Source organism: Oxyura jamaicensis, chromosome Z, assembly GCF_011077185.1.
Source record: "Oxyura jamaicensis isolate SHBP4307 breed ruddy duck chromosome Z, BPBGC_Ojam_1.0, whole genome shotgun sequence".
Taxonomy (NCBI): Eukaryota; Metazoa; Chordata; class Aves; order Anseriformes; family Anatidae; genus Oxyura; species Oxyura jamaicensis.
The window spans coordinates 78618800-78638796 of record NC_048926.1 but is presented as its reverse complement, the minus strand read 5'-3'; the positions used below and the strand labels follow the sequence as shown (position 1 = coordinate 78638796).

General features: G+C 35.0%; 1 protein-coding gene across 18 annotated transcripts in view; it reads left to right on the top strand.

Moving 5' to 3' along the window:
* The window catches only part of MEF2C (myocyte enhancer factor 2C), a 143463-nt gene that overhangs the window by 39296 nt on the left and 84170 nt on the right, over nucleotides 1-19997 (top strand). Inside the window, exons 1-2 of one of the 18 annotated variants that reach the window (XM_035310353.1) lie at nucleotides 16744-16755; nucleotides 18364-18366. The exons of the other annotated variants lie outside the window; for them this stretch is intronic. The gene's annotated coding sequence lies outside the window, so the exon portion shown is untranslated. Of the gene's footprint in view, nucleotides 1-16743; nucleotides 16756-18363; nucleotides 18367-19997 lie in introns of those variants that run through there. 18 annotated transcript variants of the gene reach the window in all.

Genomic DNA, 19997 nt, shown 5'->3' with positions numbered 1-19997 from the left:
CTAAACAGAATACTAAGAAATTCAAACTTGTGCTGCATCACCACCTTTATCTTATTTAAATACTTCTTTTCTTTTTTACCTATTTGAAAGACAGTTTAATCTGATCAACCAGAGAAAAGTAACACAGTAAAATGTCCGTTTTAAAATTTGAAAGTTTGTGTTTTCTTGTTTTAATGTGGTTCAATAGAAACTAAATCAGTGCATGTGCTGTAATTTTTCCTCAAATTAATCTCAGTTAATTTCAACTTCTGCACCCACTGGAAGTTAAATTTCTGATTATTGTGTCTGTCTCAGAATTAACATAAGGCATTTTGGGGGACTTTCTACTCTTTCAGTCCAATTAGAAATAGAATTTAACCACAGCCGAAGTTGGCAGTCTCATATGTTTTTGTGACAGACATTTAAGCACAGAGGAAGCTTCTGATATCTTGTCAGATTAATTCAGAGTTGTTTAGTACATTACAGATACTGCCTTGTGAAGAATTATTCTTCAACCTGACTTTAGGCTAAAGCATCACTTGTCAAAAATTTAGGAATTGTTCAGAGTTAATGATGGCTATTATTCCCCTGATTTAAACTTAGTTTCTGATGTTTTCTGCCCATTCCCATGTCATTTGTGTTCCCTCATATAGGTTTTCTTATTGTGACACATAATAAAAAGGATCAGATAATTCTGTATGGTTTTGTTTTCTTGTTTGTTTATATTTTTATTTTTAATGTTAAAACCCAAATTTAACAAGGCTAAAAGCCATTATTACATGCACTTCTTTCATTGAACTTTTTCTTTAGAAGACTTGGATTGTACTTCAGATCTGGTTTATTTCATTATGTGTGTAATATGCAACAACTGGTTTATGTTTTGGAAATTACAACATGACTTGGAGAGTAGGCAAGCAGATTTCATACCCACAGAAGTTTACCTAACTTCAGTGAAAAGCCACACAAATATTTTTCAAACAGTTGAATTAAAAAAATAAAATAAAATAAAAAATAAAAAAATCTATTTTTCATCAATTTTTCAACCTGTAAAATAGAGAATACATAAATCACCTCATCCTGAATCACTGGCAAAAATAAAAAATAAAAAATAACTCTACACCAAGAATAGCTATATTGTAAATGACATAGTAGTGTTACTAAGCAGTACTTATGGGTATCAATTTTTAAAAGTGCCACCAACTCTATCATATAACAGCGCATTATAGTATACCTGTCTCCTGGTAAATAGCTTCATTGCTGTTGATCAGTGATTTCTGTTCAATCACAAAACCTTCTGTTCTGAGCAGTTCTTGAAGGAAAATTTGATAACAGAGAGTTTCTTATTTAGCAGACATATCTGTTCCCTATATTTTCTGTCCATCTCACAAAGACTATAGAGAAATTGGATTTCATCTATAAAGATGTTATAAATGGGTAGTGTAAAAAAATGTTATGCAATACAGAAACTTCCTTCTTAGACTGACTGTGTCAAACTTTAAATGTGTCTGAGAAGAAAAAGTCTTGTTCTTTCCAGCCTCCATAACATCTTTTTGGTGTGAATAACCTTTCTGTGTAATCTTTGCATGATTCCAAGTCAGCAGCATTGCATGGACTTTCACGTCCTTGGTGTGTGTCTCGTGTTAATGCATTCTAGCATTAATATGAATCTGTTTTTATGGAGACTGACAATACCTGTTTCTGAGAAATAGATCTGGAAAATATATACATATATTTTCTGGTAAATCTCAGTGGCCCTATTTACCAGTCATGCAATTACACCTCACCTTCCTGTCACTGGAATTTGGCTGTTTTAAACATTTTCTAAAAAATAGTGTGATTTGACATCTCCAGCTTGACATGAAACTGGGGCATCAGTATGCAAAGAAATAAGTGACGTTTGCCATAAAATGTAATCGTTACCATAACCATATTAAAAATTAGACAAAAAAAGGCTACTGCACTAAAAGTCTATCAAATTCCCCACAGGTCTGACTGAAAATGCTGCCACTAAGATTATTTGTACATAAGATATCTGTTTTCTGTAAGAACTCTAAAAGAGTTAGAAAGAGGCTCTTGAAAACACTGAGTACTAGAACCAGTTTCAAAAAGGAAAATTTTACATTTTAAAAATAAATAAATAACAAATTGTATGAAGAATGATCTCTGTACCCCAGGGATAATATCATGATTTACCTCTTGGCCAATTTATGACTGAATTATGCCCACTGGTTTGATCTGTATCCCTCTCTGTGTTAACTAATACAAAGAAGAATGTTGGCTGTAACAGCTTTTACAGGAACCTTTGTTTCTGCTGTTGTGATAAGAGCTGACCTGAATGAAATGAAGCTGTTCTTTCTCTTATCTGTTAGCTGTGTCCACATAAACCATATGATTATTAAGATTAACAATTAAGTTAGGTGTATTCAGACAGCACTCAAGAATTTTAGGTATTGTCATTCTTTTAGGTTTAATTCATGGTTTTCTTTCATGGCATTGTTATAGTCATCTATAAAACGGTATTTCCAAAAGCTCCATATTGCAATGAATTACTTTTGAGAAGTAAAAATGTAGATATTAATTAGATATAAATAAATAAAAATAAATACATGTATATATGTAAAAAGTTCATATGCTGATTAATCTTCATTAAGGAGGTTCTTGTATGTATTTTTCTTCTTTATGCATTACTTTTTGTGAAAAGGCAGTAAGAAAAAAAATTGTTCACTTCAGACATGAAAAAAATCCTATTAATAAAAATGCTTTCTAGTTGTGTAGTACAACACAGGCCTCAATACGACCATTGAAGGCAAAATATAAGCAAGAGACACGTATAGTTTACCTGAATCTGAAAGCAAAGCCAAAATAAAATACTGACACTTGTTACAGGACAAAACATCTCCAAATATGTCTAAATCAAAAAGCAAAAAAATGCCTTGCTCAACTGCATTATAATTTATGTGAGCTGAATAATGATCCAAGATGGAATTTGGCCACGACATTAGTAATAGTTCATTTTATAAAGATTGTCATGAAATCATAGACTCAGAGAATGGTTTGGGTTGGAAGGACCTTAAAGCCCACCCAGTGCCACCCCCTGCCATGGGCAGGGACACCTCCCAGCAGCCCAGGCTGCCCCCAGCCCCATTCAGCCTGGCCTTGGGCACTGCCAGGGATGGGGCAGCCACAGCTCCTCTGGGCAGCTTGGGCCTGGGCCTCACTGCCCTCTGAGGGAAGATTTTCCTTCTAACATCTAATCTACCCTCTTTCAGTTTAAAACCATTATTCCTTTTCCTATCACTACAGTCCCTGAGAAAGTGTCCCTCATCTTTAATGTTCACGGTGGTTAGGATCTTGGTTTTGCAGCTAACTGGGAACACTCTCATTTCTGTTAGCCTTCAAAACAGCATTGGCTGAAAAATGTCTCAATTCATACATTACCTGTATGTGTGTGGAGGTACAGTTAAATATGTGAAGGAATACAGTAATATCTGGATGTTCTAGTTATGAGTGAAGGCTCTTTATTTTACCTGTTACTTTTCTGTACTGTAGAATCTTGTAGGGAGAAACTGTCCCTATCCTAAAGAACATGTGGTACGTAAATCCGACCCAGCTTGACGATGATTAGCTTCTGAGAATCAACAGGATCACAGCACACACTGGTTTGACTGTAGGGACTCAGGAAAAAGTCTCTTTTCATTAACCAGGGTGACCATATGTCACAGAGGTTAAGAGCAGTTGACACCTGTTTAATTGAGGGTGACAGGTCTTTAAAAAGATGAATGTCTAATCTCACCTTCTTAGGTGGCAGAAGAGCATGACACTGACTTATGGGCTGAGAAAATAAGGGCAAATATCTCACCTGCATGCAAATCTATCTTGATGCAGAATATGTTTTGTCTATGGCAGGTGCAAAGCCTGCTCCATGTTGGACAAACCTGGACAAACCTACCTGCAGACTGTAAGTCTGCTCCAGATAGTATCAGACCACTGCACTTGCTGCTCTTCTGCTTCTTGTCAGACCCTCCAGGCTGAGCAGGGTGGCCTGTAGTCCTGTGGTCCTAGAACCTAACACCTGCCTCCCCTGGGCACCATGCTGAGTGTCGTGGTCAGCACACTTCATCACCAGTGAACGGAAGTGAGTGATGCTGTGGCTTAACTGAAATAGGAAAAGAATGCAGGATCTCATGTATTTTTTTAACTGGCAAGGTGTTGTACTGTAAGATTGCCAAGTACCAGTCCATATACACCTGAATTGAGACCACAGGCAATTTCTTAGATGTCTCTTATCAGTGGCTATTTCTGCAGAAATAAGCAGCAGTGAGGTTTCCAGAAACAAGCTGGTGTGGATTTGCAACAGTCTCTGTTTATCCCTGCAAGAGGTTTCAGCAGGAGTTACAGACTTACTAACGCATGGCTCTCATCTGAAGACACTGCTCTGGGAACTGGAACAAATTATTTGGGAATCCAACATCAAAGGATCAACAGACAACAAAATAAATATAAAAATAAAGATTTTGGCCTAAAAAACAGCCCCCAAACCACACTAAACTTAAAACGCAGCAAGAGAGTTGCTTCCATCTACAGGAGCCAAGAAAAAAATGACAACTGAACAGCAAGCTCCTCTAGCATGGCCTATAAATCAGATTGTTCTTGTCTCAAGCTGCTGGTGTTGAAAAGTAAATCCATGAGCTGGTATGGGAAATGCTGGATGATTAAAATGACTTGAAAGTATCACTTTTAGTTTTCAGTAACTTAGAAATTTTAACAGAGAAAAGTATAGTTGCAGTTAAAGTTCCTAATTTATACTTGAATATTTTCAATGGGTTCTGTAGCTGTTTAATGCAAAACTGCAAAATGAAGCCTTCAATCCCTCAGTGATCATCTATAGATTATATACACTAACTGTAAAAGTGTTAGTATATAACACTATTAACACTATTAACATGACTGTGCAGAATCTTTTTTTTTTTTTTTAATTGCGAGAAGTACTTTGAAAGTTTTATGCTTCGTTTTTATGACATTTTATTACTCTACCACATTGTTGTAGCCTGTGAGGATTGAGAGCCTTCTACATCTACATCTACATTTAGAGCCTTAACTCATCATCTCTCCTCTCCAGAGCCAGGCACTGGACTCATCAGAGAGGCTGAGATACATCAACATATTTTTCCTTTATTTCAACAAGATAATGCTATAGAGATGTGTGGGTAAGAGTTTATATAGTCTGCACCTTCGAAAACAGAGTGGTTTTGGACATTTAGTACAATGCCCTCTTTTTTTTCATCATCCAAAGTCTCAGTGTTAATATTAAAATGAACAGAACAGATACTGCAAACTTATATTTGCACCAAAAGAATCAGAAAGTATGGTGCTGTTTTCTGGAACTTTGTTTCCAAGCTCTACAATTAGATTTTTTAAATAACTTCAGGGGGGAAAGAAAAAAAAAAAAAAAAAACATTTTGAATTAAGTTGTGACATGCCTTCAATAATTCCATTTAGTAGAAGCTGTTACTGCCTTGGATGGTTTTCACTTAATATTCTGCAACGTGAGATAGATTAGATAGATAGATAGATAGATAGATAGATAGATAGATAGAATGTATATGTGTATGTTTTGGAAGTAATTTTTGGAAATATTTCATCATGCACAATTTGTTAAATCTAAATTAAAAGAAACTGGAGATTTCATAGCTGGAGGTATCCTGCTAAGTAAGCAGCACATCAATTTGATAATTTTACTTGAAATACGCATTGCTTAATAGCACTGGATTGACATTTGTCATTACCTTACTTCTAAAATTATCTGATTTTATCTCTGAAGAGAGGAAATTTAGGTTTACAGAATAGGAAATCACTGACACAATATTTCCTTACCATGCAAAACTTGTTTTTTATTATTTTGTTGTTTCTGTTGGCAGTGGTTTGGTAAAGCAGTTTTATAATCAGGAGTAAATACTAACTTTGAAGGTGGCTTCTCCATAACATGTAGTCTTGTTCTTAAAAAAAAAAACAAAAAAAAAAAAAAACAAAAAAACAAAAAAAAAAAACAGTTCTTGTCTATTTATTATTTATTATATCTTTTATGAAGTACAACTTGATTTGCACCTTGAATTTTATTATTTCCATCCTTGTTCTCTAGGGCCAAAATTGTATTTCCTTGAATAGACATAACAATGTAGTTGATAATAAAATGGGTTTTGTCCACTCTTTTTGTCTATTCATTGCAGAGTGGAAATTAATCTCTTTAGCTTGAGGCTGCATAGTTTACTGTCATTAGTTTGGGACAGTCAAAGACATGGGAAGTTTCAATAGCAGAGAAGCTTTGGGATTTTCAGCTATTTCTGAGATCTTAATCAAAAATTTTACTGATTGCTTGGGAATCAATGAGAACACTCTTGAGGAAAAGAAAGGCAGCATAACCTTAACATTATTCACTGTGTTTTGTTAAAACAGTACAGTGATTCACAATGAATGCTTTTCATGTTAATATAATGTAATAAAGAATATTAAAGAATATTAGGATATTTTGTGCCATGTAAATGAACCAGAAACAGGAAGTGCTTTTGGTCTTGGTCTTTAATTTAATGGAAACAGCATTTCTGAAACATTGAAGGAATTTAAAGATGAAAAAAAAAAAAAAAAAAAAAAAACTCTTAAAAATCATCATCACTTATGATTTTTTTTCCATTCTATGATTATTTGTTAACATTGATTAAAATTGGTCCTTACTTTTATATCTGACTGAACAGAAATTAAAGTAATATTAAAATATATGCAGACTAATATCCATTCAGACCACTGAGTTTCTAAACTTTGTTTTTCTTGGGTCTCTTTCAAACAGAAAAGAGGAAGCACTTCCTTTTACAACATGATGTCAAGACAAGGACACACAGACTCAGACACACAAAATAAAATACCATTCAAATAATTTCAGAGTTTGCTGACTCCCACATAAAACCCTAAATGATAGCAGGAAAAACAGATAATGTTTATAAGAAATAGCATCCTAATTATGCCCTTTCAGTAATTAAAATATTGCTGTGCAAAACACAAGCAATAAAAATTATTGTTCAGAATAGGTAGCAGTCAGCATCACAGTCAGGATTCTGTGTTGATGAAGCATGAAGCAACATGCTTCATTTTCCATGCACATATACGTGAAAACTATTTAATTAAAGTATTTATTTAAAAGATGGTTGCAGACTACATTCTATCTCATGTTCACCAATGTAGACGTGAAATAATGGAACTGGCTGCAGTCCAGATTTACTTGTGGCTGTGCATTTGAATGGCCAGGATCACAGTGCTGGCCCCGGGGCTATCATACACAATTTTACAGTACTGTATTTTTTGTAGCAATAAGGATCTGCTGTGTTTTCAGAGGAATGTCTTGACAACAAAGTGCATCAATGAAGGCCACCTCAATCACAATGAAGGTCTGTCTTCTAAAATAGCACTAAAACAAAATAACTGTTGTGTTTTGGAAAGGGTCTTAGCTATTCACAGCACAAAAGTCAGAACAGCAAATACTGCCTTAGTTCCCGGATCCCCCTTAGTTGCAAGTCCAAACCTGGAGGAAATACTATAATTAGGGTTAATGGTTTTTTGGTTGTTTTGTTTTTTGATTTGTTTTGGCTTGCTTTGTGTTGTTGTTTTTTTTCCCATAGTTTATATATATATATATGGTAACCATTATCAATATAAACAAAAATTCAAAAACCCAGGCTGATATTTCTTTTTAAAATGCAAAATTTTTATTTGTGACAGCTGCATTGGATCTTTAATCATATATTATCTTTATGGGAGCCTTTTCCTAACATATGTTAATTGGCTGTTTTCTGTGACAAATTATGAGCTCTTACTTTGATGAGGTTCAATTGCAATCATGTTGGAGTTGAGTACGTAGAGTTTCCAGCCCCCCCCCCCGGCTCTTTAAACCACTACAAACATCTGCACGTCACTGCAGTGCTGAGTAATGGCAGGATTTGGGTTGATCTGATTTCTGTACAGATTTTTTTCCACAGGATATTTTCAGCTCTTTGCACTAAATCTGTTTCAGGGTTTGCTGTTTTTAGCAAAAGAATGATCTAAAATTAACATATTCTATGAGATTATTAGAATACAATGAGAAAAAAAAATGTGAAACAGTGTACTCAAATCTTTTTACTTTTCAGAAATTTCATTGCTCCATTAGAAATTCTGCTTCAACTGTTACTGCTTGTGCAGTTCATATTTAGTGATGTCACATAGCATTTGTGGGAGTAAATCTGATTCCTGCTCTTCTAAGTCAATATTTTTTTTAATTTCACGAAAACAACATTTCCAGTTCTTTAGCAATAAGTTTATTTTACTTTTTGAAAAGTGGTTAGCTTCACTAAAGTTTTTAATTTTTTACAAAGACAAGTGTGTTTCCGGGCTGGACAGGAAACGTGTTTAATTATGTTTTACATAAAGTTGCACATCTTCCTGCAAATAAAGGAAATATTGCATTGAAATTTAGTAGGTTTCAATTTTCTTTGTGTTTAAGGAATATTGTGAATGCATTTGTTTAGAATGTAAATTAAAGAAATATAGAAAACATTTACCATAATTGAAATATTATTTCTTTGAGCTTTTTTTTTTTTTTTTCCTTGATGAAGTCTGTGCCCATGATCTTATCTTATATGGCAATTCATTAGAAATATTGAGGTAGAAAATGTGTCCTGCTTTTTAATAAGTTATTACTCAAAGCTGTGCTCAGGGTGAATCTACAGAAATACAAGATCTAAGATATTTTAGAACAGAGAAAGCAGTCTGGTCATAAAATGGATGGAGCATCATCTTCTCAAAAACTGTGTCAAATAATATCAATTACATTGCAATTAATTTAGCAGAACATCATACAGCTCAGCTTTGACCTAAACCAAATGGCAGTAGATAAATCTGTCCCGTTTGTTCTTCAGAGAAAAGACAGGGGTTAAATTTCCAGGCAGGTGTTAGGGTTTAGAATAAGAAAAGCCAGATGTGTATGGAAGCTACTTCAGTCTCATGAGGCTGGTTTTAATTCAGCTATACCCCTGGAGTATCACACAATCAATGAGTTCCAAATCCTGGGGCTACCTGCCTTTATGTGAAATCATGGGAACAGTTTTTAACAGAATACTAGCTAAAAAAAAAAAAAAAAAAAAAAAAAAAAAAAAAAAATTAGAGCAGAAATTAAAGGTAAAAAAAGGTTAACCTCTGAAGTTAGTGTCACATTTCTTCAAGGTTTCTGAAATGAGAAGATGATGACCCAATGGAAACAGTTGTAGAAGCAACTTATTTCTATAAGAAGAAATGTAAGCAATGTAAAACTCATAGCAAGGATATTTAATATATTTTTCTAATCACTCTTTATTGTAGGCAATGTTTTAAAATAAGTATATATGGGTCACGTGCACATGGTGAAAGGCATTAAAGCATTTCTATTCCTTAAAAGCTAGATGAGTTGAATCAGGGAGAGGTTTTAAAAAGATGATTTGGGGCATGTTTTCCTTACTTCAGTATGACTGTAAAAGTAAATTGATGCATTGTATCTTGAATTAGTCTACACAATAGCATTCAGTTCCACTTGATAAGATAAGCCTAATTGCCTTTCAGAAAAATAAAGCAAGGTAAAGGAAGATGTACAAGTGAAAAAGAGGGCTTGGCACTTTATTGGATTTTGAGGCCTGTGAGCCATGTGTCTTAATTGGGGCCAGTTGGGATCATTTAATAATTGCTGTCAGAAGATCAAATTTAATTCTCTTTATAAAAAGACCACAGTGGGATAGAGTTAAACAAATTGTCATCTGAGGTTTCAAATGAACGAAGCTTTAATTAGGTTGATTAGGATGCTGTAAGATAAAGAGGGTAAGAAACAGGAAATTGATGAATCTGCTGTGTACCATGTTGGACCTTATATGACAGTACTGTCAAATATCTTTATTTTAAAAAGCTATGCATTAGCATAAAAGGTTATAGTGCTAGAACAACTTGTGTATATAAATGTTTTAGATATGTAGGATAATTATAACTTTCTGAAATCATTGATTTTAAATATGGATATTAATATTTTTGTGGTCATAATCTTGCCCTTTACTTCCATAATTTTAAAATATGCCAAATGATCTTCTCTATTAGTTTGCTTACTAATCACTTTAAAGGGAAATTACAGTATGTTTACTAAAAGCACTCAGAATTTCATTACCTTTTAATAAATATTCACCTTACTTTTCAGAACCTTTACATGAACAAATCCCCAGATTTCTTATCCCCAGGTTTTCAAGAGAAAAACTGAGTCAAAAATGAAGGTGACATAAAATATTTTTGGAAGGAAGAAGAGCACATCTCAGCTGTGTTTGTATCTCAGCCTTAGATTCAATTCTTCATGCTATGCTGCATGATAATTTAGCCGTAGCTTTCTGTTTCTAAGAATATTTTTGTCAAAAATCAACTTGCATATCAATAGAGCTCAAAGAGTGTCATTTCTGAGAAAATGTAATGTATATTCAAGGCCACAAAAAGATTTAGCTAATGTATCTTTGTGTTTATTGATTAAGGTTTTGTTTTGTTCTTCAGCATGCTCATAGGACAACAATAATACAAGCAATGTTGTCAATGATTTGTTTAGAAGAAAAAAAAAAAAAAAGTTCATTCAAAACAGAAGAGACTGTCAAGCAAATTGTACTGTATTTCCCTCTGCAAATTAAGCATGTTTTATATATGTATTTTCTACTAATATCTGACAAAGATGCTGACTTTTTGCATTGGCTACTACCAAATACAATGTATTTTGCTTGGGCAAGAAATAATAAATCCAGCTGTATGTGTTAATGGAGCGGTTACAGCTGGGGTTTGGAAGGCAGGGTGTGATGTTCACATGTGGCTTTTGCACTTCTACAGTGTTAGGTGTATCGTTGTGGTAAACACCTTCTATTTCAGTAGAGAATTTGCTTCTACGGGTCTTGATGTGAGAACAGTTAGGCTCCAATTCTGTGAAAAATTAGAACAGATCTTCATGTGGACAGTACAAATTACTTACCTAATACAATTTTCAAAAACCGAAGGTGAAATGTAATGTGGTTGAATAGCACCATAAACTAGAATGGCCTTTGTAACTGGTTCAAGACCTATCTTCAGTATCTAGACTAGAGCATTTTTAGCTCTTTATCATATCAAACTCTGCAGTGTGACATGTATCTTCTGTTCCACCATTCTCTCTCTTTCTCTCTTAATATTGTTAACACAAACACATGTATTGCTTTCCCTTTTCTCCACCACCAAGGCCAAAAAAACAACAACAACAAAAAAAGGAGAATATTCCTTTAAGCCAGAACAACAGAAAATTCCTTCCTTAACAGATAACATACCTCAGTATTGTTTTTTTTTGGGCACCTTGCACATTTCTTGTCTCAAGGCATCTTTTTCTTTTCTGGTATCTCCCTCATAGCAAACTCCATGTTATCTTCTCCTGTAATACAGTTTGCTTTTGCATCTTTTCTGGTTCAAAACTGGTGGGAATCCAGTCTGGATCTTCCAGTGTAGAATGCTTGCAATGCTTCTTGTCAAGATACAACCAGGAGGTAGAAAGTAAGTAGCTGCAGTATAAGAATGACGGGTGCTAGCAATAGCAGGCACAGCTAGTGTATATCATTTCTTGGTGGTCAGAACCTTCAATTTTTCTAACATACATCTCATCCTAAACATGCAAAATTCCATGCAGCTGACACCGGCCAATATGCTCACATCTCTTATCATGTGGCTCATAAGATGTATCAGATTTTCATAATGACAATGTAACTGCTGTTTTGCTATACTGATGCCGCTGTACTTTTTTTCTTTCTTTCTTTTTTTAAAGAACTGGTGTATTTCAGTTGTTTCTGCTTAAATTATATGTACTTTATGTACCCATTCTAATTTAGGAGCTTTGTCATTAGAAAAATATGTATATTTCACAGACAGAGACAGTTCCTCGCTCTCATTCAGTGAAATAAAGGTGTGTTCATTTTTTTTTATTAGCCTTATTATGGACCTGACATACATTTCATCTCCTTTTGTCCTTGGGAAAAATAAAAAATAAAAAAAATGTCTGAGTGGGATTGGAAGCACTAATGTAGACTTTTCAGCTGTCATGGTCATCAGGAAGATTGATATATTTCCTTCTTTCCCTTGCCTTTTTTTTTTTTTTTTTTTTTTTTTTTTTTTTTTTTCCATTTCAAGCCTGCAGCTATCTCTGAGCAACCAGTTGAGTCCAGGGAGTATCATATTGCTCATATTTATCATATTAACATTTACACAGAATTTATGAAAAGTTAGTGGTTCAGCAGTTTTCCACCATGTTGTGCAGTCTACTTTACATTTTAGAACTACATTTAATTCTTCACAATTCTGGGAAGGTTGGGAATTAACAGGAAAAGAGCGTGTTTCTAGAATGGATACACAAAAGAGAGAAGTAGGACTTCTTTGTGTATGATCATTCCTGTCTAAGAAATGCTTTAGAAAACTAATAAAAGTAATTATTTGTTGAAGTTATGTGCTTAGGTCTGTTTTGTAGAAAAAAAAATCTAGAAAAATCTAGAAAAAATGTAGAAAAAATAGGTGTAACTGGGATGGTATAACATTGTAAATAGGAGAATCTTTGTAGGCAGAGATAATACAGCTGGAAATAAAGGTGAGCTTTTGGGTACCCTGAGGATCTAAAGAACTTGTACAGCCTAAGACGATTTATTTTTTCCAATTATGTTACTCAATATAACAATTAATAGATATTACCTCTGCCTGCAAAGCTTGTCAAACTTTTCCAGTGCTAATGATGGATCTGTATTTATATTTGCATTAGCAAAAAGGGGTAGATCCACAAAAATCTGAGTCATTGTCTGGATTTAAAATTTTTACCTGAGAAGCAGTCCATTTTGACGTGTCAGTGATGGCTGTGGGTGACTGGTTACAACAGAGTACATTTTTGAAAAAATCAAAGAAACAAAACCACTAGATATTTACAAGATTTGGTCAGAATTTAAGGGTCATCTGCGGCTTTCAGACACCTACTTGAAGTCCTTCACATTTGATTGCTTCAGTTCCCTGTCAGGAAGCTGAACTGTGCAGCCAGCACCCACGTTAGGGGGTAAGAGATACTGCCCCTTTTGAGCTTGAATAGTTATCTGAATTCACAGAGTTACAGGTTGCTTCCATTAGGACAGGGAAACTTGAAAGGGACTAAAATAATTCCTTGATACTGTTTCTTTCCAAGGATTTTTTTATATCTCTAAATTTAGCAAGACTTGAGAATTAATGTGCATTATCAGGTATTAATGTGCAGCTCACAATTTGAGCTCCCCTCTTCATCACTGATATCTCCAAACCTGTTTCTGCTTTAGTTTTACTTAATGGTTCTGTTCTTGTATTTTCTATAACTGAGCTCTCTTTCAATATATCTTAATTTTCAGCTTCCCTTTCATGGCCACAAATCAAGACTCCATAAAATAATAATGAACATATTTTATTTGTTGGCTTTTATTGAAGTATCCAGGTCTGCAAGATCAGAGAAGTTATGCTCACCAGCAGTAAGCCTACCCACTCTGTCTTCTTTCATCTTCCAACCATTACTTAAACATTTAAAATAGCAACACCATGAGCAACATTTTGCAGTCAGAAAAAAATAAGTTATACAACCATAGCATATTTATACAGTTTTTCTGTCAAGATATTTCCCATCACTAACCCAAAAGAGTTTTACTTGAATCCAACCTGTAACCTGATAATTTTTGTCACTTCCTTTGCTCAAGTTGGAGAGTGTTCCTTTTTATCAACCCCTTCAAAACATTTCTATATAATCTGTTGTCTGACAGAGACCCACATATTTTCTTTTTAATGAGGAACTTATTCATATCTTGGGTTTTGTTTTTCAGTTATGCACTTATGTTCCCAGCTTAAAGATAGTTTCATCCTGGTTTTTGTCTCTATTCTACATGATCGTTCCTAATTTTCAGTGTAGTCCTTCAACCAAATATAGTGCTCACTCATTTTCTTGCTTAGTACTTTAAAAAGACTTTTGTTTCTTTTTATGTTTTGCCCTCTTTAATCATGTCACAGAATTCCTGTTTATAAAATCTTGTTTTATCTAAAAATTAATTTTTTAATTAGCAAATGTGTAAGATATTTCTTTTCTAAATGATTATTGGGTTTCTACAACCCTAATCTTTGTTCCTCCTCACAGAGATGAAGTGGTGATGCAGCACAAACTTAAAATAGCAGAACTCAGCTTTTGTTACAAATTGCCATGCCCTTTGAGTGAGAAAGGGAGGATCAAAATTCCTTTGGAGCATGTTAGATGAAGAAGGTCTGTGTAGTCTGAACAAGTCCACTTGTTTTACCCAGAATTTTGTCGTCTTCTCCATATGTTCTCTCTATTACTTCAGTACTGATCATTGATCACAGCTCAGACAGCCGTCTCCAGCTCTTTGGTCTAAGTGCATTCACCAAGTTTACTTGCATTTCTGCAATTCAGCAAATTATAAAGTACTCAAACATCTTTTCTGATAACATAGAATAATTCAGGAAATCAGACCTTATTTTCTTTGATGGAGGTGTATCTAAAGTTTTGTGCCATCTGTATCAGCATTTCCAGGTACTTGTACCCAAGTTTAGACTCAAAATTACAGTACATAATATTTTCAAGAAATACCTAGAATTGTCCCCTGTTTCTTAAAAGCCATTGTGGGGATTTATGTTCCTTACCACAGACTTCCTCACATACAAGCAATGGTAACAAATCTGTAAATCCAGATCTTAACCACAGCTAGAGATTACTTACAGGTGATACAATAACTTAGCTCTAGAGATCTTAGACTTTTCTTGTAATAAGCCAACACCCTCCAAAACCCTTTACTCCCAAACTGTAAACATAAATATCTTAAGTATAGTTAAATCAAGACCAAATTAGTTCCAAGGCACTTCTGCAACACAAAAGATGCTAAATCTTACCCTGTTGACCACTGAAATGCTTCCTCTACTCCTCCAGACAGTTCTATGGAGGACTGAATTGGTAAAACACTTTTCCTGGTATTTAGTAGACATCTATTAGTTATAATGCCACCCAATCAAATTATTAGTTCAAAACTATTCAGACTTCCAGCTGAAATTCCAGCAGTCCAATTTCCCTGTTTCATTTTCAGACAGGTTCACTTTTCTAGTCATTGTCTCCATTTGAGACCAATTTAAGTGATTCAGCTTTCAATCCTTTATTCCCTTGTATTATTAGCTTGTTTGATTTGATAAACTTGAGCCAGTCTCCCAAACACTTTAAGGATCTTATTCCATTTTTATTGGTCAGACTCCCATTATGTCTGTCTAGCTGCCCAAAGATTTGTCATGAACCTAATCAGAAACCTGTAAAATTTTCTTTCAAAATACTTGTTTTTCTTTCCACTTGTGTGGTGGGTAGACACTGAAATATCACCTGCAAGTCACTCTAGATTTAAAATCAACTTTTCTTGAGTATGTTTTCTTTTAGAATTCTAGCATTTCACTTAATTGCTTTCATTAAAATATTCATTACTGACTATGTCCTCTCCTTTACAAATCAAATATTCCTGTTCATTTGTTCCTTAAGAAGAGGAAAGAAAAAAAAAAAAAAAAAAAAAAAAGTTGTAAACTAGCCAAGTCTTTCTTTCTTTGTCAAGCATAACAGGCGCATATCTCTTCTTATGGGGCTGCAGGCAATCAGTTTTCATCTAGATTACCAGTGTTTGCTTCCTCTTTCAGTGCACTGCTGCAAAGAATGACTCACCATCTGTAGCAAATTCCACAATCCTTCAGAAGGCCTTTGGCCCTCCTTCCGTGAATCTTTATCAGCATATCCAGGGCTGGTATAGTATGTGTGCACCATTCAGAAAACCATCCTCTATGCCTGAAAGACAACTCTCAGCACAATCTCTGGAAGGTGGGCTGGAGTCACTCCTCTCCTTCCGACTTAGGTGTGGATCAGCTGAAACTCATAGGCAGATGCAGCCTCCGCTTTCAGAGTCGAGATATCAGTCCAGAACAGAACAGGACAGAAGCAGTGTCTGTGACATGGTGAGGTAGGACCAATGTTAGGGAGTATCATCCTCTCAGCTATTTTGGCAATGATGCTGAGTTTGCCCAGACAAGCTTTTCAGGGGAACTTCACAAAACTATAGCAACTGAAACTCTTCCACCCATATTGTGTAAGTTCTTGCTCTATGAGATAACTTAGTACAGTATTTGAGTTCTAGGCTACAGTGACCACAGTTGTCAGATACAAGGGAAACAAAGTACTCATTTAACTCCAAATTTAAAAAATCTGAAAATGCCAGATATTCCCATGTCTCTTCCTCTTAGCCATACAACTAACTAATGGTATATGTTACAAGACAACAAGTCAGTTGAAAAAGAAGAATTTTCTGAAATTCATTACTAAATTCTCAGTATAATGGGAATAAAATCAGATTATAAATGAATATGAATGTCAATGGAAAAAAACTTTTTACTCCTGGAGTGAAGCAGAACTTCATTGCCCTTGATTTGTTCTGTGTTGTTAATTAAACTTGCACAATAAATTAGGGGGTAGGCAGTGTTTGTTTTCCAAAGTTACTTTTTGTTTTAGATTAGATAAATGAGAAGATGAATGAGCATTGGTACTTAGAGATTACAAATATTTTCTCTATCTATTGTCTTTTTCAGTTTGACATACTCTGTCCTGAGTAGTCAATAGTATTTCATCAGTTATATTACATCCATTATGGCCTAAATGTTTGTGTTATACTTCCTGTAGCAAAATGCTTGATCCCTCGAGAGTTAAATTTAGTAGATTAAAATGAACTCCCTTCCGCATCTTTTAATGTGGCAGTCTGGCCATAAGATCAAAACACATAAATGTAGGTTATGTTTAATTTCTAAATCAGAATGTTGTGGACAGATGTTTGAAACCTTAAGATGACTCAGATTCATTTGTTGCATGGCTTTCTGCCTGGATAACCATACCGTAAATTGTGCCATTTCTGCTTTACTGATGTATTACCGTGGTGATGACATATATAATTTTATCGTAACGTTTCTGTTAATGGGCCAAACTGTGTCCTCCGTAATGACTCTGCAACCAAACCACATTAAATGTGAAGGACTACTTCTATCTTGGATGTAATATCAACTAATCTCAGTAGGATAACATGAGAGATGAACATTACTTTCACTCTTTTTGTATTTTTGCAACTTTATCTGGCTCAAGGTGACAGACCCAAGATGAACAGTGACCTTATTTGATGCAGTATGCCCAGTTGTTTCTTTACTGTGTGGCGGTCTTTGTCTGCATTTGGGTCTTGGTCAGCTGAGGCTTTTACAGATAACATTTCAGTGACCATTTCATTTGAGTATGTATTCCCTGCTGTGTATTTTCACAGTAATGTTTCATTATTTGCAGCTAATTTTTCATCAGGCAAATAGCTGATATATTCATGGTACATCTAGATTTTTATTTATAATCTGATTCAAAACTCTTTTGAATAAACAGAAGGGGTTGCACACAAAGCTTTCATAGACTTCAAAGTGACTTTATTCTTAAGTAAGATTGGAAAGAGAACGGGGACAGCATTTTGTTGTTGTTGTTTGCATCATGACATAAAAAAGATTTGGTATGGTTCTTCAGTTTTAAACTAACCCATTCAGAATGCAAGCTTCATAATGGAACAGGTAAATCTTTATGATGAATTTGTTTCTTTTGTAAAGCAACCATGAAAATACTAAGCCCCCACACCTTTCAATTTAGCTGTTCTCTTGCCACCTTCTTGTTTATAAATTAAATACTATGAATCTCCTGTTTTGATACTCCTTATTGCCCCTGGTGTGCCTTGTTCAAAGAACTCTGTCTGGGGTGTTGCAGCAAAGCAGATTCAGACAGTTCTGCTCGGAGAAGGAAGTGGAGAGTTTTGGTTCCCATTTTGCACTTCTGGAACAGTTTAGGGAAGGAAGCACCTTTACACCTTTTATTGTTCGTGGTTGCTGACATCATATCCTTCCCTGCCCGCTCTGTGCGTGTTTCCTGCCATTCTATCAAGATTCTTCTGTGTTGCAGAGAAGGGATAGTGGGTGTGCATGTGTTTGTGTGTGCGCGCATGTGTATGTCTGTGCATGAGCATTCGCAAAGAGAGACAGGAGCAGTCAAATGGTCTGCTGCATTTGTCCATTAGTCTTTGTCACCCTTCTTAAATCTCAGATCAATCTTCCGTCAACTATCACTGCCTCTGCCAAATCATATAGTGAACAGAAGCCCGCCAAAAATGAAGTTCCTCTTTTTGTAAGCAGTCTGATTTTTTTTTTCCATGTTTGGGTTTGCAACAAGAAAAAATGCTGAAGACTGTAGCACTGTAGCATGTAACTATGTGTTTCTTTAAATACAAACTGCTTGCATGTAATCATGTCATTAAGTTGGAAGGTTTCTTTTATGTGGACAGTTACTTCAACAAAGCTTCTGGAATTATTTTAAGTTCCTTTTTAGATTCTCTTGGATAATGAAAGCCTGCAAGTACTATTGAGTCATGTAGGACTTTCAACTTTTCTAGCTTGTGTGCTTTATTTATGTTAGGGAAATATAATTTATCAGTTAATGGAAACTGAATACTTGATACTGTAGTGCTTAATCCTACAGGAACTTTCAAAAAGTGTTAGGAGCATTGGTGAAGTTCTAAAACAGCCCTGGGGATTTGTTGGTCTCGAGATCTTTGCATTCTGTTAGACTCGGAAGTCACCAGCCTTTGAAGGTTATAACCCTTGAATCAGATGTCTAGATTCACTCATCTGAATCCAATTGATTTGGATTCAGTCCAGCTATCTGCTTCATGTATGCACGTGTGCAAATGTATGTGCTGAATACACAATTAGAACTATAGGTAAACATATATGAAGCAGAGCAAGTAAACCAGTATGTGTTGGTACATATATATGTTTATGAAGAGGAGGACAAAGATACGGAAAACTACAGCAGTCTCAGATTGTTTCTAGTAGCAGTATAAATAGCAGAAGTTATAGTTTGTTTTTTTCCTTTAAAAAAAAAAAAAATATATTGGCCAGACAAACAGAATACCTTTCATTTGAAATTAGACTAGTAAGCAAAAAGCAAACGGAGACAGAGTTTTTTTATCAATGCAAGAAAACATGACCTGCTGCCTGTTGAAGTAGAAGCATGTTTCCTTGCAAACTGTATATCAGATACATGTGATCTAACACATTCTGTTTTCTCCTTCAGTTTCTCTCAGACTGTATGATAATATTTAATAACAAAAACATCCTTGCTCCTACATCTTTGTCTACCTGCGCATCCACTTTGCCACTTAAGATAAAGATAGTGTAGTTAGTGGATTATTCCAGGCAATGAAGAACAAAATTCAACCATTCAACTCTTTTATGAATTATTTTAAGACAATGTTGTGTAGATTGTAGGAATTTTTATTGTTCTGACTTTAAACCCTCTATAAATGTTTTTTGTTGTTTGAAGACTGGTCTTAAACGTGGAACTGATAAATGTGTGGGAAGGACTCAGCATATTGCTCCTTCACTAAAATTTGTCCTTCTTGGTCGATTTTCTCAGCATTCAGTGATTTTCTCTAAACTCACTCAGCATCGGCATCTTGATCTGCAAAGCAGCTCTCATCCTTGCTAACCCTGTCACCACCGCTCTAATCTGTCCACTGTGACCTTCCTCCTTGAAGTGAATAAGAGCTTAGGCAGGCGTAGCGCTGTAAGCCGATAGTGCCACTGGCTTCAGCTGAATGAAAAGAGAGGAAATTGTTCCATATGCATTTGCTGTGGATTAGAGTATTGGCTTACCATTATAGAGAAAGCCTGTTAGGCTCCTTTGGGCCCTGCATGTGCATGGGAAACATGCACATGCTCTTTGTATCAGAGGTTAGACTGGTGGAAAAACAGGAAAGAAACCCAGTCCAAGGAAATTTAAAACTGTTTCTAAAAATAGGCTGGTTTTGTTTGTCAACACCGAGTATCAGATA